We start from the raw sequence: 19,355 nt of genomic DNA, 5'->3' as shown, positions 1-19,355 counted from the left end.
ACCAGTCACGATAAACTCTGCAAATTAAGTATCTGAGCGTACAAATGATTGACAGCCTAATTACAGTGTCTATATATACGGCTCACTGGGACTGAAAAAACAGTCTCTGATCAGACCGGCCGTTATTTATGATGGCTAAATGCATCAGGTGCTCCTGAATTCATACGTAAACAACAAAGGCCTTCAAGAAGTTAAGATACACTTTCATTTGTCTCCTTTTATTTTTTTTCTTCATCTGCACAAACAATTTCCACCGCAACATTCACACTTTAGTATATCCTGGGTTTATGAACACAAACTGAACATGTAGCCCTCCAGCTCCTGGGGGCTCTAGAAATATGAAACAAGTTGTTTTGCATTTCAAAAGTGGAAGGAAATATATTTAAGGCAATTTGAGGGAGTAAGAAAAATATATATTTCCAGGAATTTCAATGATGACAACCCCTGAAAGCAGAGGCAACGTGAAGATTTATGAAAGATGGCTTTTATATGTATTTTTAATATAAGAAAAAAACTCTCTTATAGAGCTTTAGCCACCCATTTCGAGAGTTTCACTGTTGTTTCATCATTTCCAGCGGAGATCTAACCTATCTTTGTAAGCTCCTAACGAGGGCATTCTCAGCAATATTATCTTGATGCAGTGTCGTCATAGCTGAACATGCTCTTGTTCACTAAAAATGTTTTCATCCATCCTTGAAAAGCTCCCCCTTTGGCTATAGCATAATGTTTCATTACTTTAGTGTAATTTTCATTGGAATACGTTGGGCAAAGTATGCAGGCTTAATTCGATGCAGCTATGGTCTCTTTTAGTCTAAAATTGAATTTCACCTACCTTCAAAGACTGCGAACACAATTAAGTTTAGTTCTTTGCCTTGCAAAGGGATTTTATTCTGAAGTGTCTTTGTTTTGAATCTCTATTCCAAGAAGTTAATTGCTTTCTCGGCCAGTATTGTTCAGCAGTTTATAACGGCAAATTATCACACCTAACTTATACTTTCAGCCACCATCCTGCTGCCAAACACCTGACTGGAAGATTAAATTAAAACTTGTATTTTTAGCACTCAGGAGTCTGTGTTAAGAGTAGATTAATTGATAAATGAGATATTCTTTTATTTTGCGACTAAATGTTTCCACTAAACTTTGGAGGCAAAACATTTCAAGGGGTTCTTATATTTGCTCTCCTTTGTAATATTCAAAACTGCTAATTTAAAGTGAAAGACATCCATTAAATAGCAATTAATGATAGTTTTAATTCAACTTTGACTTCTACAATTGTTCTTTAACTCTGAATTTCCTTTTATTACTTACTCATAAAGAGAAAATAGATCCAATTTATATTCCATTTATTCAAGAGCACATACATGAGGAAAATATTGGCTTGCCCTCAGCAAAAGCTTTATTAGATTAAATTTAGGGGTTATCACATTACGGTAGTTCCAATATCATCCAGTTATAATATTGTAGCCTACTGTACCATTGTTACAAGAACAAGTTCTGGTCACTACAAATACGTGGTTAAAGGTTTTTTCCTATTTCCTGACAGCAAACTAGTGTTAAGCCTGTGAGGATTAAGGGTAAAAAACTAAGTAAAACAACGGGGAGTTGATTTTTGTAATTACACAAAACAGCCAAGTGTCCAGCCAGTTGGTCTTTGCAGGCGGAGTGTCCCTCTTCAGCGCCCATCTGTGAGGGATGCAGACAGAATAAGGGATGGGGACCTTGGGAACTCTGGAAATGCTGAATCAAATCTGAACTACCAGCTGCAAGAGAGCATGTGGTGGCCAGGGTGTGAAAGAAACATGTAGTCAGAAAAATCACTCTCATATGCTACTATGCCAAATTTCGCACACATTTCGCATACATGTGTGTGTGGCTGGGACTGGATTATTTTATGCGAAACGCAATAAACTTTATGAAACAGGGCTCTGAGCGAAGGCTGCGCCTGTGTCCTCTAAATTATTGAGTTCAAAACAAAATGTGCATTTTTGCGTTCATTTGCATTCGATTGAGCGACTGAATAGGGGATGACCGATCAAGTGTCTGTGCGTGTGTGTGTGTGTGTGTGTATGTGTGCGTGCGTGCTTGTGTGTGTGTGGGGAGGAAGGAATTGGCTGCTCTATCATCTCCACCCAGACACCACTGGGATTTAGACTGAGAGAAAGTGTAGAGCAATGGAGAGACAAATCACTTCTCTTGACCTTTGAAAGAATAGCTACACACAAAAATAATCCACTGCGGAGTAGGGTGTGTGTGTGTGTGTGTGTGTGTGTGTGTGTGTGTGTGTGTGTGTGTGTGTGTGTGTGTGTGTGTGTGTGTGTGTGTGTGTGTGTGTGTGTGTGTGTGTGTGTGTGTGTGTGTGTGTCTGGGGGGTGGGTGGAGGGTTGGTAGGTGGGGGAATCTGGTGATAATGTGGGGTTTTCCACTTTTGCTGCAGAAAAGTGCTCCTCCACCATACTGCTGGGGGAGATAAGACCAGAGAAATGGCAGCTTGAGCCCTCCTGCCGGGTTCTGCACTTACACTTGATTTGCGTGTGCTTGATCAATTGGTCTTAGAGCTCGGATTATTATGTAAGAAATCATTTATCGCTCCAAACTGACCACAATGCCACAGTGTGCCGCAAACGCTGGAATCAGCTGGAAGATTTGCTCCAGCCGGATCAAAGTCTTCCTCTAAGTGCTTTTGGCTGCAATTTTTTTCTCCAACCTAGCAGTTCATTGAGGTCTTGAACGCTGAGATTTCCACTTTATGTGCCTTCATTAAATTCTAACCAGTGCTATAATTCTTCTGCCTGAAATTCAAAAGCTCTTCTTTGTACTTTTTTCCCTCCCCATCAGTGAACGCGGGGATATAGCCTGCAGTGATGTGCGAGCTGTGTTGCCGTATTATGGGCCCTTAACTTTTTCATCTGCCAGAGTAAAGATGTTAGCGTGATGGACTAGTAACTGGTTGGGCCTGTCATTGTGGTGTGCACGGCGCCCTGATCTACATCTTTCTAGACTTCAAGTACTTTTTCACGCCCTGAGCAATTATGGGCTGCTCCACAACAGTATAGTGTGCCAGGAAGAAAGCTGAAGATGTATTGGCGAGAACAGTACCATTTGTGCCAGTAAATTATTCATCTGACACATTACTGTAGAAATGATTTAGATCTCTGTCTAGATTGCTTGATTCGCTTTCACCTGTAACAGCTAAAATCTGTGCTTTCATGAGCTATTTTTCCCCGATGTGGACTCCCCTGCAGGAGACGACGTCATTAAGAAATGTTCTTTAATTGTTCACATTTAAGTATCAATCTTTTTAGATGCTGTGTCTCAGCCAGTCATCCACCAAATTATTTCTGTCTCCGCCGCTTGTACCCTGCCACTGTGCTCTTTTCTTCCAACTTATAGCTCTGCTGCATCTTTGCACATCGTCCCCTCTCTGCTCCTCCAGTTCATTATGTGGGGAACCCCCTCTGAGTTCTGAAATGGGAATTATTATAACACCCACTGTGTGTTACCGCACACCCGTGGAACACAAGAGAAGCACCCCCGATGGATTTAAGTGGCATCTCATCACACAGAGAAATTAATAACTGGCGCCAAGACTCAAATGATATATGAGGTTGTGAGAGCACGTCATCTTACACAAAGGAGCGGTGTGGCTGCAACTTCAGATTTCAAGGGGAGAGCATATACATGCCACTTTATAATCACAAATAACAAATGAACATTAGGGTGTCTGGTAATGCAGCCAATTTGTCTTTCTGAGGGTCGCTAATGGCGCAAAACACTCTGACTGAAGTCACCAGAAAGAACTTTGGATTTTCTGGCACTTTCCATTAAAAATTGAAATGCAATCAGTGTTGTAATCTTCGGCTGCAACTCTCTGCAGTCAATGGTGCTGAAACAACAGCCAGCCGGTTTAATATCGATCAATCACAAGAGACCGTGTTCGCCGGATGAAACTGCTGAGACAGAGAGATGGAGGCAGGTCCTGCCGGGGGTGTGTGGCACACACAATACTTTATATTCCACACGGAGACAAATGTGGATCGATGGGGGGACTGACTAAATGTCCCCCATAATCTACCTTTACAATTTTAGCTCCAAATATGATCAGACTACTTTGAACTCTACATGACCTATAAGTACTAGACTCCCTCCCATTACACACATATATGCACACGCACACACACACACACAGAGTCATCCCTAATGAATACGATGAATTATTGCACTGATTTTCCAGTGTTTGAAGTGAGGTTAGCAAGAGCCACAGTGAAGCTGTACCTCATGTCCTCTCAAGGCATGCAAGGACAAATACTTTGGGTTTTGTGATATTTCCACACCATGTGTGTGTGTGTGTGTGTGTGTGTGTGCGTGTGCGTGTGCGTGTGCGTGTGCGTGTGCGTGCGTGCGTGCGTGCGTGCGTGCGTGCGTGCGTGCGTGCGTGCGTGTGTGTGTGTGTCTGGGAAAGAGGAAAGCTCTTAGAGACCCGTGCACACATACTGCAGTCCCCCTTCATCCCATGATTCAGTGTCTCGGTAAAGCCCAGATGTTGTAAACAGGATTTATGTCATTTAATTAAGCTTTTGCACAATTACGTTTATTTATAGCCGCATGAAGTAGGCAATTGGGAACTCATGGCCGCATGAGCCGTACAGAGAGGTCATAATTTCAGTCCTTTGCCTCTCATTGTTCCAATGATATGAAAAGGACGTGGAAGAATAGGTGGAGCACGTGTTTTTTGTTTGGCTGACCTGAAGATTTACATGTACATTTATGCTGTAAATTGAAGGCTAATTGTACCTGGTTTGCAGGTCAGTTTTGGATTTTGTCCTGTGTTCAGTTTTAGAGCATGGCTTATTTAAGAAAGTTGTATTGCTGTCACACTAAAAGCTATGGAAATGTGGGTTGCTAGAAATGTCTTCTGATGTGTCATCATCTCATCTTGTTCCACATCTCACATTCTTTGCAGAGGCAACATGAGGCTGATATGTCCCCTAATGGAGATGCGATGTCCTTCCTCCGTCACGTTGCGGTCAGATGTTACAGTGCCATCTATTGGCCTGTCAAAGCAGTCCTCGCTCTGGCTGGTTGGTGCTTATGCAGAAAGGAAATCACAAGTGATTCTGTGTGTGATGCTTGCTTGTTTTAGCAGCAACAAAGGCTCTCTCTGACAGGTGTCCTCATCTCTCTGTCACACCACATGACGGTTTTTGAGTGAGCTACTCAAAAAAATGTTTAACAGTCCCAACAACAATGGAATCGTGATGTAAGATTATCAATATAGATACTTCCTTTGAATTTAACAGCATTTGTCTGTCATTACAATCATTTTTTCCAAATTTAAGAGATTGTAGATGAAGTGTACATGGTGTCATTTCGGTTTCAATTTTAAACAGACAAAGCATGTCCTGTTACAAATTCCGGTTGCAACCTCTGACCAGCAGAGGGAGCTTCAACCACACTTTTCCTCCTTCTGGGGTGCTCAGACATGTATGGAGGTATGCAGACAGGCAAGACAGACTTTACACGTTTCTGCCAGCTGTCTTCATAGCAACATTTGTCAAATAGCGGTCTTAAATATACAACTGAAGTCGGACAGCTGATACGTTTCTCAAACTGTGTCCTGTGCCTGCGAAGGTATCTTGTAGCAATATGTATTTTTCTTCTCGCCACTCTACTTACACTTCTAACATCTATTTGGAACATTTTGACCTTGATCTTATAGCGAATGGCAGAATCAATCTGTCTTTCTCTTCGCACCACGGGCTGTGCCCCAGTGTTCTAAGAATAGCCCTCTGTTTGCCTTTTTTGTTTGTGCCACATGCCCTTTCATCAGCCCTCCTGAATGGGATGGGACATGAAACTCAGTTCAGACATGCAACAGGCCCCCGAGGCGTCAGGATTGAATGCAGAGCTTTACTTCTCATTATTGGACTCCATAAAGAGGCTTTTTGGGTGCCACTGGCCTGTGGATGTCAACACAGAAGAGCAAAGCAAAAAGTAAAGAGAAAGAAAGAAAGCATCTATATCTATTAACTCATTATTTTATATGCAGGACATAAAGTAACTGCAGTTGTATTTGCTCAGGGCTGTTCATCAGTCATCCATGTGGCCGGCCATCAGAGATGTACATCTGTCTCTTGGAGTCTGTTTCGATAGCTTTATTACATCTCTGAGAGAGACATGCAGCCTCTGTATTTTCACAGAATTCAGTATGTTATGAATTCATAAGTTGCCATCATTGCAGATGGTGAAATGGGATAAATAGCAACAAGAGTTTCATTCACTGCACTACAGAAGTCAGTATCAAAAGAATTTCGTTTAGGCTGTTGTGTGAGACAGTGAAAGGAGGGAGCAATAAAAACAGTTCCTGTCTGGCCGGTAATGACAAAACCATACCTCCTCCTGCAAAACATAATCTTAATTTCCTTTGGAAAAAGAAGAGAACAAGATTAGGAACCTTTGGCCAATTCAGTCGTGGGTAAAGCACATATTCTTGTGAATTGTCCTGGACCTATATTTTGGTCTTTAAAGCCCAAGGTGTGCAAAAGGCCAAAGTCATAGTTTCATGTGGAGCAACTGTGCAGCCACAACAACAACTGTCAGAGTCTGTGTGTGTTTGTGAAATCTGCAGCTGGTGGAACCTCAAGCTTCCATCACAAGAGCTTTTTCAGCCACGTGTATTTCACTCTGAGCATCAGAATCAGGATCATCGGTGAGGCTACCTCACATACCACAAGCTCAGTTAACAATTTCAACACTGGCAAAAGACAGGATGAATAGAAGAGCAAAAGCTGCTTTATATAAAATAAAGATGACATATCTTATGGCACTCTCATTTGTTTTACAGACAGAATGAACATCATTTTTGCTCTAATGGCTCGTCCCAGATTTCCTCACCTGCAGTGCCCTTATTTTTCACTGTAGCACCTAATCCGCCATCATTCCTGTGCTTAACACAAAATAAACCCTCCTGCAGTATTGCTTTAGGCAGCCCAAGGGAGCTGCTCTTGCGAGACCTAACTTCATCACTTTATAAGTAACACAGATTTTACACCATCCATTCCAGCAGAAATGTGCATATACTGTATAAAGCAGACGCTCACCTCTCGCCTCTGAGCACTCTGCTGATGTATAATGCAGTCTATATTGTTTTGTATTATTCATGCTTTAAATTCTTAGTTTTGTTTTTTTCCCTCTCCTTTAGAAGGATAATTTCCTCATTATCAAACAGGCTTCAGAAAACAACGGAGGTATCACTTTCGGTTTGATATAGTCCAATGCAGCTGTGGTGATCAAACAGCATGTTGGTGCCAGTTTAGAGAGCCATTGTGTTCATTTATTAAAAGTCCACACTGTGATGTTTTCAACAGTAGCAGAAAATGTCTCTTGATCTGCAAAGGTCTTTTGTTTTGGTTATGCTCTTTCATGTTTTCACACTGATGAAACGTTGCCCTAACGCTGCCTCCACCTTCCATGCTGCATGTATTTCGCAGTCTGTTCCCACTCAAACAGTATAATAAAGGGCCCTTTATGGCAGAGTGCCCTAGCCTAGAGATCCGGACGTACAACTAATAATTTGAAATTTTCTTGGCAGGTATGTCTCGCTACCATCCATTGGAGCTAATTAAATATGCCAAAAAGTCATGGGGAGCCAATTAAATATCCTTGTAGATAATGTCTCTGGGTGGGTTTAACAACACAACGACACCGAGGTAGTGTAATCTGGATGTAAACATTGTAGATGGCTGCAGTTGAGGATTAACAGCTGTTTGAATCATCTTCAGCATTAATTATATTAAAGATTCTGACCTTTTCTTCGAAAATGGAACATAAAACAGCACTTAAATAATTCCTTTGAAATAGATGTACTCGCTGTTTTGCTGACAGATTATGGCAAAAGTTTTATTTATGCTTCTGCACAGCACCCTCTGCAGTTGACTCATTTCTGTCGCTCTGAATACCTCACCTTGTTTGTTTTTCTTTTTGGTTGTGGTGCTAACCAACTGGATGCAAAGGCAGTTTTGATAGGCAGCCGTTGGTGTCGCCCTTTGGATGGGGAGGCCCTATGGATCGTTTTTCAGACAGGGGTCTGATCTGCCAGGCTTAGGAGCCCCTCCACTCTCTTGTAAGTGTACAAGTTACAGTAGTTTTTGAGATAATGTATCAGTTCACCAGGTAAACATCTAAGTGGTGTATTTCTGTATCATTTGCTGACATACCAGACTTGATTCATGGCCCGTGACTCCTTGCATGTCTTCCCTCACTTCTCTCTCTCCAACCATTTTCCATCAATAAAGGCCACTGGAGCCACAAAATCTGAACAAAAAAACATGCTTTTTCCTAAACATAACCAAGTATTTTATTATTCATCTAATCAAGTAGTTTATAACTTAACTCGCAGAAATATGCGATGCCTTGTGAATGATAATAGACTGGTTAGAACAAAATATGACAAAGAAATATGTAAGTCAAATGATCAGATATCAATAGAACACACTCAAGCTCAATCAGAAATGGTGCTGCCTAACCCTAACCCTAGCCCTAACTAAGTAGATGTGATTACCGAACTTATCCAAGCAGCTGGTTTCCTCTTTTTTAGACCCCAGTAACCCAGTTCCTCCAAGTATGACATTGTTGTTTGTTCATAATTAAATTATGAATGATTACATTTGCTGCATTTGCTGAAGTCATAAGAGTATTTCTTAAATACTGTATCACTTTCAAAAATGGTATACATTGTTTCTTTGTTCTTTCTTTCATTTTCTGTTCCTGTGGTGCTCTGGTAAGGGTGAAGCCTGTCTTTCCTTTTGGGGAGGAGGCAGGCTTCACCCTGAACAGGTTGACAGGCCATCAGGACTAACACAGACAAATAAGCATCCATGTTCACTATTAAAATCACCAATTTACCTAACATGCAAAAGTCCATGTGGCATGGGGGGGAAACATGTAAACCCCACTCAAAGATTTGAAATGAGGATTTGCTGATGCATATCAACAGTCCAATCCATCATACCACCCTGTCACACAAAATTAATTTAGTTTATTTCAAAGAAGTCTAAAGGTAGAAAAGTAGTAGGCAGTCTAGTACGCAAGAGGTTTTAACGTTTTTGTTTAGCTTCTTAGTTTAGCTTCTTAGCATTATTTGCATCCATTCACCATCAACACTTTGAGTAAGAGCTTAGTTAAACTGGAGTGGATGCAGATCTGTTGCTCTAATTAGGTTCCACATTTATTTGGGGCCATGTTATAATTTTGTACAGCAAATGGTCTACATAAGACCTTGTTATGCACAACATTAGGATAACAGATCTTCTATTCTCTCATGAAAAAAATCAACATTAATTCATTACAGAAAAGTAAAATAATTCAAGTTATGCCACACACTCAACCATGTTTTTAAAAACATAAGTGAAGGTTGTGCACTTAACATCTTACTTATGTAAATTTGGGTTATGAAAGTGTAATCAGAAAAAAAATGTACTTGAATTATTGAAAGTTCACAGTGCATAATAAATGTCCCTTGTGATTTTTCTGCATTATATCATTCAATCAATTTTACCCATGCATGAATGCAAAATCAAGATTTTACTCTTGTATTTGGTTTAATTGAAGCTCATTTTAAACCTTAATTAATGACAAACTTTCATATTTCTTTTTTTCTTTTTCTTTTGCATACTTTCTACTGTAGAAACTGTTTAGGGTTTGGTGTTAAGTACTCTCATGACGATGCTGGGGATTAGAAAACATGTATTTGTGTGGAGACAGATTAAGTCATATTTACCCGGTGAGGTTGTCATTTTTATCACTCATACATGGAGTATATCGTACCACACAATCAGATGTAGCAGATGCATTTTCCTTTCACTAGTGTCTCCCCACTGAGTTGAAATTAGTGCATGTCAGACTGAAGTGTGGTGTTTAAGTATGCTCATGTAAGACGTGTCTCAAATGGAGAAAACTAGTGAGATGGAAAAAAATTTGAACAAATCAACATAGGAAATCTCATGGGAATAACAACCAAGAAACAGTCCATGTGTTTATTGATCCATGTGACCGTAAGTTATGAAATCTGCGTTGTATTCTTGATTAGACACTTTCTTTTGTAAAACGTCATACTTCACAAAATAAGAAAACATTGTTTTTTATCTTACTACATTCTGTGACAGCTTCAGTCACATCCGTATTTAACAACTACAGTAAATGTGTACTTTTGTTTTCTAAACCCATCACAACAGAGAGAATAGCCGTTCGCTCTCAGCATCTTGAACCCAGGGTCACACGCATACATGAAGACAGCCTCTAAGTTCTACCAGCAGAGAACACTTCATGGAAAGTTTTGCATCACAGTAACGTCAAAAGTCTGGCATGCAAAGAAAACATTTTTAAAAACATGTTCTTGTGGACAAGTCTATCACCCGAGTGTGCAGATATTGGTATCCCAGGTGCAAAATAAATGGATAATGTGTGTGAGAACGGTTCCTTGTTAGACACCGAGGAACTCTGCATGGGTGGAGAGGCTTAGGGCCCTCTCTCTATCTTCTCACACAAATCAATATAACTTTAGTGAACATGGGAATTGAAACCACGACACGACACGATTGGTCCTTTTAACTGCAGTGACACCCACACAGACATCTACCCTGACGTTGACTGGCAGATAACACAGCAGGAAGTCCCAAAGGGTGGAACCTTTTGGAAAGAAGTTGTGGCAGTGGGAAATCAGCAAAATTACTCAAAGAGGTACAAATGCCTATATCTGGGATGCGTGACATGCCATAAACACAATTCACACTTTCTTTTTTTTTTAAGCCCAACCACAATCTTAAATTTAAATTATTAAATCTTTTGAACCTTAACCAGATAATTTTGGTGGCTTAACCTAACCAGTAAAATGTGTTTCTGAAACCTCAGGAGCTACTATGCACTACTACTTACACCACATCTCCTACTGCAAATTTGGCTTGTAAAAAAACAATTGAATGGACTCTGGGAAAGTCCTAATATGTGATGCTTTGTGAATGACAATGGAGCAGTAAGAATGAAAGAAGGAAATAAATAGTTAGATCAAGTTCTGTAAAACATGGATAGAAGAACCTGAAAATATCCCTTTTCTGCACACATGGGTAACAGTGTAGTTCTTACCTGGACAAGAAAATCTTGATCTTTTCGTCCTCCTAAGGTGAGCATCTCCTGTATTACACTGTTATCATGTCTTCCTCGTTGGAAATCATAACCTTGCAAGATGTCCTGAATTTGACCATGGACAAATTCCACAGTTAGTGATGTTGTCGCAGACGACAGAAGGCAAATTACAAACACAACTTAAATTTAGTTTGCGCAGCTTTACTATTCCACCAATGCTGAATAACCTGCACAGATCCGTTTTTTTATTTTTTTTATTTTTGTACACAGAAAAAAAAATACCCTAAAGCCAGATGTCTGAGTCAGACAACGTCACCCATGATGTGTTTGAAGATTTGTTCAGCTAGACTATGTGTGACAAGCAGGTCACCAGTAAGCCTTGAAGACTGGCCTCTGAGAATTCCCGCTTAAACAGTACGCACTGTTTTTCTTTCTTTTTTTCATATTTAGCCATGCAATAAAGTTGACCTTTTTCATTATGTTACTTTTAAATTATATTGAGAAAGAAAAGAAAAGAAAATCGGGACATTTCCTGGTGATAAAACTGTAAATATTTTAGCATTAAGCATTTAACATTAAGCTCGTCACAACCTGCTTTTATGAGGGATATTGAAAAGCAGCAAATAAAAAATATCACGGATTATTAACAAAAAATTTAATTAGTTTAACAGTTCAATTCCCATATGGGTTATCTGGGAGGTTACATGCAGCTCATGCTACTGGCAGTTTTATAACCAAAGTTTCTGGTCACCATATGCACAAAAATAATGTTATGAGCATGATAACACAAACTGTTGTCCTATCTTCTCCATGGGAGCACATAGTGCACTACTGTGACAGTCTCCATTGAACATGTCTTTGGGGATGCTCCATTATTTACAGTGTGCCTTCCTGTGGCCCCGATGAGACATGACAGGACCACAGGAAGCTCATGAATTAAACAGAAGGGCCTAAAAGCACAAGGGGAGGGTACGGGGTGATGGGGAGGCCTGAGGACACAGAAGAGCACCGGAGCTGCAGATTGCGGTGCACATGTCGAGGCAGCCTGGGGGGGATGGAAGGAGACAGCACGGGCAGTCAGGAAGAGGGACACAGTGATAGAAAGGGATGAGAGAGAAGATGAGAAGTAGTCCAAAAACAGAAAAACTGAGATGGGATTGAAGGGATTTTATCAGGCAAACAGAGGAAACACCTAAAAGAGCAAAAGCAGAGTTAATCTAGTCAGCGAAACGCTACTGCATGTAAAATAGAGGAGTAAAGATGATGTCATGCATTCAGTGGACAGTTATTGGGGTGTGTGATGTCTCAGCTGTTGATAAAGTAGTCTGGGCAGTGAGCAGCTTCTGGCTTCTGCCTGCATGTTCAGATGGATGGGATAACCTCATTTAGTCAGTGACTCATCACCTGATGCGGCCAACCAATACGCAACGGCTGAGGGCTATAAAATACCCCACCATGCACTTTATTGCAATACCCATTTTATTTTAGTGAGGTGATAAAATTAATCTAATAGACAATTGAAGTTAAGGGCACGAATGTTGAATTTTGAAGTTTAATTCCAGACATTATTTAGAGTTTATCTAAATCCCCACTGTGCTTATTCTGTGTACATAATAACACTAAAGGCTAACACCTGTCTCAGGATTAAGCCATGACGATACAAGTTTGCGCGTGTTCAGGTTGTGAATGCAATGGCCACTTGCCAAAGAGTACCACTCTATTATGCCTTTCTCTCACACACCAGTGTGTTTTATAGATCTGACATTTGTAAGGAACTTTTTACAGGAAGTGCCTTTAATGACAAGCCTTTTTATTGGCCACCAAGGAGCTGCTGTCCATCTCTCATGACATCCCCAGACGGAAAAAGGAACCGCCCAAACCACTGGTGCCAGGGTGATATCATCTAAAAATCAACCTCAAGAACGGGCGCCGAGCCACACGGTGCATTTTCATACAGTGAAAGGTTTTCATCGCTCACTTTGCCTTTTATGCTCTGTACTTTTATTTCGCCTGCATGTATTGATCTTGCAGAACAAGCTAAATTGACTTGTCATATAAACAGAGATGTTGTAAGCATTGTATGTATGTATGTATATATATATATATATATATATATATATATATATATATATATATATATATATATATATATATATATATATATATATATATATATATATATATATATATATGTATATATATATGTATACATATATATATATATAATATAAGACGCTACACGTGCACTTTATTCTTACACAACCACTTGAATTACTCCTGAATCAACATAAATATTCACAAATATGTGACAACATATTGACTACCGGTATATCAATTATATTAAGATATAATTACATTAAAAGGGAAAATCTAGAAAAAGCATATGCATATTACAGCAGTGATCAAATAAAACCATATCTTTTTCTTAATCCTTTATAGATGTCACAGACTCTATAGCAGTGGCATCCACAGGATGCTGTGGTAAGTGTTGGTTTAGAAAAAAAAAAGAACAGATTCTGCTCAAGTAGTCACATGTAGCAATAATCACTTTGCAAACTCCACTCCTACCAAGTCTCTTTTGTTGAAGAGGCTGTTACATTTTAATATGAGAAGATGTACAGAGTTCCCCTTTTTCTCTGGACATCCCACGCTTAAAGTATGACTGAGAGGGCCATGTGCTCTCTGTCCACCCACCCCCTTCTAACCACCACTCAACCCATATGTGCATTCGAGTAGCAGCTGCAAAATCCCCCACTTGCCCTCTGAAAAGAGAACACGACGAGCAGCCCACTACACTTCAGCAAGAGAAGCACGGGTCAGCCTGAGTCTGGCAGCTACTGTGGGTGTCAAAGAGAAAACAAGGGAAAGGGCTTTTGATATGTGTTGTTGTAAAAAACAGTAAACTGATCACCTGCAATCAAAATTTATGTCACATGGAAATTCACACTCTTTTCAGATTAAGTAGTTGCATCAATCACGTGTTTGTGTAGTTACTTATTAGGAAGCACGACAGTGGCCCTCCTTCTACAACTCCTCCACTGCAGTGCAACGTGAACATAGGCACATATTTAGCAGACGCCAGAGGAAGTCGCAAGCAGCACCTGCTAGTTTATTGTTGCACAGTTATACCTCTCTTTCACACTGTATGTTTGCATACACCACAATCATTTGGTGAGTGTCAATTTATAAATACGCACTGAATCTAAGATCAAGACCAGTTGCTTCTTTTGGTTTAATCCATATTGCACAAAAAAAAAAAAACTTAAGTTAGTTAATTAAGTGGACCACATAAAAAAGGGCAAAAAAAACATCTAAATTCAGAGTCTAGTTTAAATTTTTGTTGGGAATGTTAAGTTGACATCACTGACTAAAACCTAATGATAGATAACACAAATTATACTCCAAAACATAACTTATGATTTGTGCAGAGTCCTGTTCATGTTACCCAGAGGAATTTTATGCAATTTTGATGCATAAATACTAATGTGTTCACATTAATAGCAAATACTACAGTGTTTTTTTTAACTTTCTTTTCATCATCTTGAAGTATGAGCCGTTAAACCTTAAGCACATGATCAACATTGGCAATGTGATGGCAACCTCTCCCAAATCCCATGAAAGCAATGATAGCAAATCATCTGCCAAACATGCTATCAAGCCATGTGATACTCATTTTTTTTTACTCTATGTTAACCTAGTGAATTATTCATTTGAGTCTGAAGTGACTACAAGTATCTTTTAATTGAGAGGGCTTGACCGAGAAGGCAAGTAGGCTTATCTTATGCACTGCACTAATTCAGGAATTTAGAGCCACTGTTGCCAGATTTAGTGACAGAAACAACCAAAGAAAAAAAGAAAAAAAAAAGCCAGTGAGTTAAAAAGAAAAAAAGCCACAAACCACTTGAGCTTATAGGTCACTAGCTAAGAGAAATAAACCACCAGAGCTATTATTATTTATGGGCATCAACAATCACAAAAGAGGTCATCATTGATTAAAATTAATAAAATGATATTTTCCTAGCTGTATGAGGTCACGTGGAGCACTGAACAGCAAGAGAAATGTTAAGATTTAGTAGTAATATTTTCTGCAATATACTTTATCTTGTTCGGGGAAGCAAAGGGCTGAACTGATCCCCTGGCAGTGGGTGAGTCATGAGATACAACCTGAATACCTGTCTATATGCAGAATATAAGTAAATATTGATTCAATTATTCAATTTTCATTCCTCTGAAGCAGCAGGAGGAGCTTGTCAATTATCTGTTAAAGAGTTGGGTAATTTATTGTAGCCAGATAGTCTTTTAACAGAGTCTTTGCTGCATATCATCCACATTTCTAAGTCGTCACCAATGTTAGCAAAGTTGCTATAGACACTCCTTCAGTCTCATTACTGTTTATCTATTTCTCACATTGACAAAAGGTGGGAATTAGAGGAGAAAGGGGGGTGAAACTGGGGCAGAAATTAACACACGGTCTAAAACTACTAGGGCTAATTTTGGTTGTTTAAAAAGGCAAAAAGATTCTGAAGAGACAAACAATAATGCCCCCAAAAAACAACAAACAAGAAATCCCCCACAAAACACAACCCATGAGTTCTGATATTTGTGACTCTTGAAAATTGTGGGCCTGCAAATAACACACGCATAATCTAATGAACGGATTAGATGAAGGAAGTCGACATGCATGTGACCTTATTCATTGCTGTTAAACGGTTGCTTAAAAGTTTTCATATGATGGCACTTATTTAGGACACAACCACACAGGATGAATAAGTGGCCCAAACCTAAACCACTGTTGCTGCCTCACTCTGACCACATTGCTATGAAGTTGAATAAAATAGTACACCATTTGTATTTATCTTTTTATTTCACCCGAATGTTGTCAGACCCTTGAATGGTCATTACTATCTTTCGTTTCTTCACAATTGTCATTCTGGATTTGCTGTTACCGTAGCAACTTTAAGAATGAGGAGATCTTTGAAAAAAAGACAGAAAAAATCTATTGTCATTAAAGAAATTCAAGGGAGGACATTTTTCCATTTTGCGGTCTTTAAGGGCAATGCAATGTTACAATACCAAAAACATTAATATGGATGAGATCCCAGTCAGCCTACCGTGGTACTCAAATCATGACTCATTCTCATATCTGGCATTACTGTTATGGTGAAACAGAGCAGAACAGCCCGGGTGCCCTAACGTTCTCCTTCACACTCTCTTCCTCCTCTTGGCACTCTGTCAGTGCCAGCCCCCTCTCATGCTCTAACATGCATGCAGCGATGCAAAGAAGACAAAGACATGAAGGTGCACACAGGGGTAGATAAAACAATAATATACACTTTGCAAGTATGAAGGAACTCTTGAATTCAGGTTTGGACTAAATGATTGAACCTCGACATTTATAAACTCTGGTTTGTCATACTCTGTTACTTATAGGTAAAGGGTCAGTTCAATTCAGATATGGCCAAGAATAACTGATCGACTGATGAGCAGGTATACAGCTCGTCTTCTTATATCATTTGTCTGCCAGGGGAAAACGATTAGCTTCATCCTGTCTGTAATCGCATTACATTCAGTCTGGGAGGATCCACAGGACACGGTTACACCGCCATGCAGAGATAGAGGACAATCACAGTTCCCCAGTCCTCCAGATAACAACACCATATAAGGCCAAACAAGGACTGGGAACTACTGAACCTAGAGGCAATGAAGCTTGAATCGTGTCCTTACAGTAAATGTAGAGGCAATGATGAAAAAAGGCCGGGCTCTTGAAACACTTAACTCACACTGTCAAGCACTACTTATTAAGTGTTTGGCTAGTGTTAGTGGAGCATGTTTTTTGCACATTTATCTATTCATTTAAGGTAGAGACTGTGTTATGATCTTTCAAATCAATGTCAGCCTTTAGATTTCACACATCAGTGACCTCCAGTGTCAGAGGATTAAGGGAACCCTGTACTTTAGTGGAGAACACAAGGTCAGTGTGCTTCTTACATCCACGCAAACCAGTAATTAAGAAGCGAATGCTCAGGAAACAGTGAAAAAGAGGAGGAAGAGAGGGGAACTCGCTAGTTGATGCTCATTTTCGAATTAACTATAGACTATAGAGAAAGCAAAGTAAAGGAATTACCGGTACATATGGGCAACCTAATGCCCTTTCCATAGAGGAAGTGAAATAAAGCTCTCTTTTTATTACAGTACCAATTGCTTAGAAATGGACAAGAAGGTTGAATGGTGAGGCCCCTGGCCTGATGGCATGGCTGGAGATGGGTAGGTACTGAATAATAGTTACCCCTGGCTGAAGGACTGGAGGTGGGAAATTAACTTTCTACTAAAGCCACTGTGCTTGAAAAAATTCTATAACGCAGCATCTTGAGATCAGGTGTTAATCACCTCATTACCTTGACTCTTCTCATTTTCTTGGGTTAATTAATTTACTATTAAGTAATTACAGTAAAAAAACAAACAAAACAAAACAAACAAATGAAAGAATTTCCACACATGAATGTCAAGAAAAGAGTGTCTGCTGTGACAACAGCAGCAAACAACAATGACAGGAACTAAGAGCTCAGTTGCGGATCTTCATCAAGATCTGTTACAATGATACTGAGATGAGGATTAATCTCATCTCAAGAAAAAACAAGGCTCACCTTTCAAGATAATGACATAAGATGCCACATTATCAGATGAAAACAAACTTAGAAAGGAAAACAGCCAAAACCATGGAAAAAATCTACTGTGGTGTCCAGGTCTTAGAAAATCGGTAAATAAAACCTCAGATGAATAGAGGTAAGACATATTACATATCACCTTCATTTATTTAACAAAAACTAAGCCAAAATGCAGAAACAGTGAGTGGTGAGCTCCAGATCATTGTCCTGTTGCATGATATGCCATTTCGAACAAAGTTTAGCTGTTACACTTATTGCTTCACATTTAACTGTGCAATATTTTGGTAAAAAGGCAGCCAGTTGTAAGCATGATATATATATATATATATATATATATATATATATATATATATATATATATATATATATATATATATATATATATATATATATATATATATATATATATATATATATATATATATATATATATATATGGACTGATTAACTAGAATCAATTACAAATGTTAAATCTCACTGATATAAGAGGCTGCACGTGCACTTTATTCTTACACAACCACTTGAATTACTCCTGAATCAACATAAATATTCACAAATATGTGACAACATATTGAGTATAGCAATTAAAAAGGAAAATCTAGAAAAAGCATATGTCAAATCGGGTGATATTACAGCAGTGATCAAATAAAACCATGTATTTTCTTAATCCTTTATAGATGTCACAGACTCTATAGCAGTGGCATCAACAGCATGCTGTGGTAAGTGTTGGTTTAGAAAAAAAAGAAAAAAGATTACGCTCAAGCATGTAGCAATTATCACTTTGGTATAAAAGGGGACCTCAAGATAAAATCAGTGACCCACGTTCATGTGGCTGCAAAACAAACTCAAATCACTACCCCTCTGCCACTGTTGACATAATTGACGGAGGGTGTTTGAGCTGTTGTGTCTGGTCTTCCCATACTGTATATTGTTGTTAATCAACTTTCCAAAACTGGGCTGTGCTGGCAGTGAAGAGCCTTTTGTGCGAAGAGGCTTTCTCCTGCAGACCAACCAGACGTTTTTGTTGTTGTGTTTTGAACTGTAAAACTCTCAAACTAAATAGACGGTATACCGTCTCTTTTACATGACTTTACCTCAACTGCACAGAGCGTGACAACGAAAGTATGGTCAGCTTGGACAAAATGTGCTTGAACTTTAGCAGGAACATCTATCCTTGGACCATGTTACACCGATCATGAAATCACTATACTGGCTTCCAGTGAATCAAAAAATAGAGTTTAAAATCTTAACTGCTGGTCTACAAAGACCTGAATGGTCTTGGACCAAAACACATGCTTGATCTGTTAGTTCCTATGAAGCTCCCAGACCCCTGAGGTTCATCTGGATCTGGTTTGTTGTGGTTCCCAAGAACAAGAACCAAGCAAGGTGAGGCAGCGTTCAGTTATTCTGCTCCTCACCGGTGGAACAAACTTCCTGTAGACCTGAGGTCTGCTCCAACTGTCAGCTCCTTTAAATCAGGCCTAAAAACATTACTGTTTACTGAAGCGTACTCTCAAATTAAATACTTACCTGCGGTACTTTACTGCCCTTACT

The sequence above is a fragment of the Cololabis saira genome, chromosome 9 (assembly GCF_033807715.1).
Source record: "Cololabis saira isolate AMF1-May2022 chromosome 9, fColSai1.1, whole genome shotgun sequence".
Taxonomy (NCBI): Eukaryota; Metazoa; Chordata; class Actinopteri; order Beloniformes; family Belonidae; genus Cololabis; species Cololabis saira.
Note: the sequence above shows the minus strand (reverse complement) of the source record.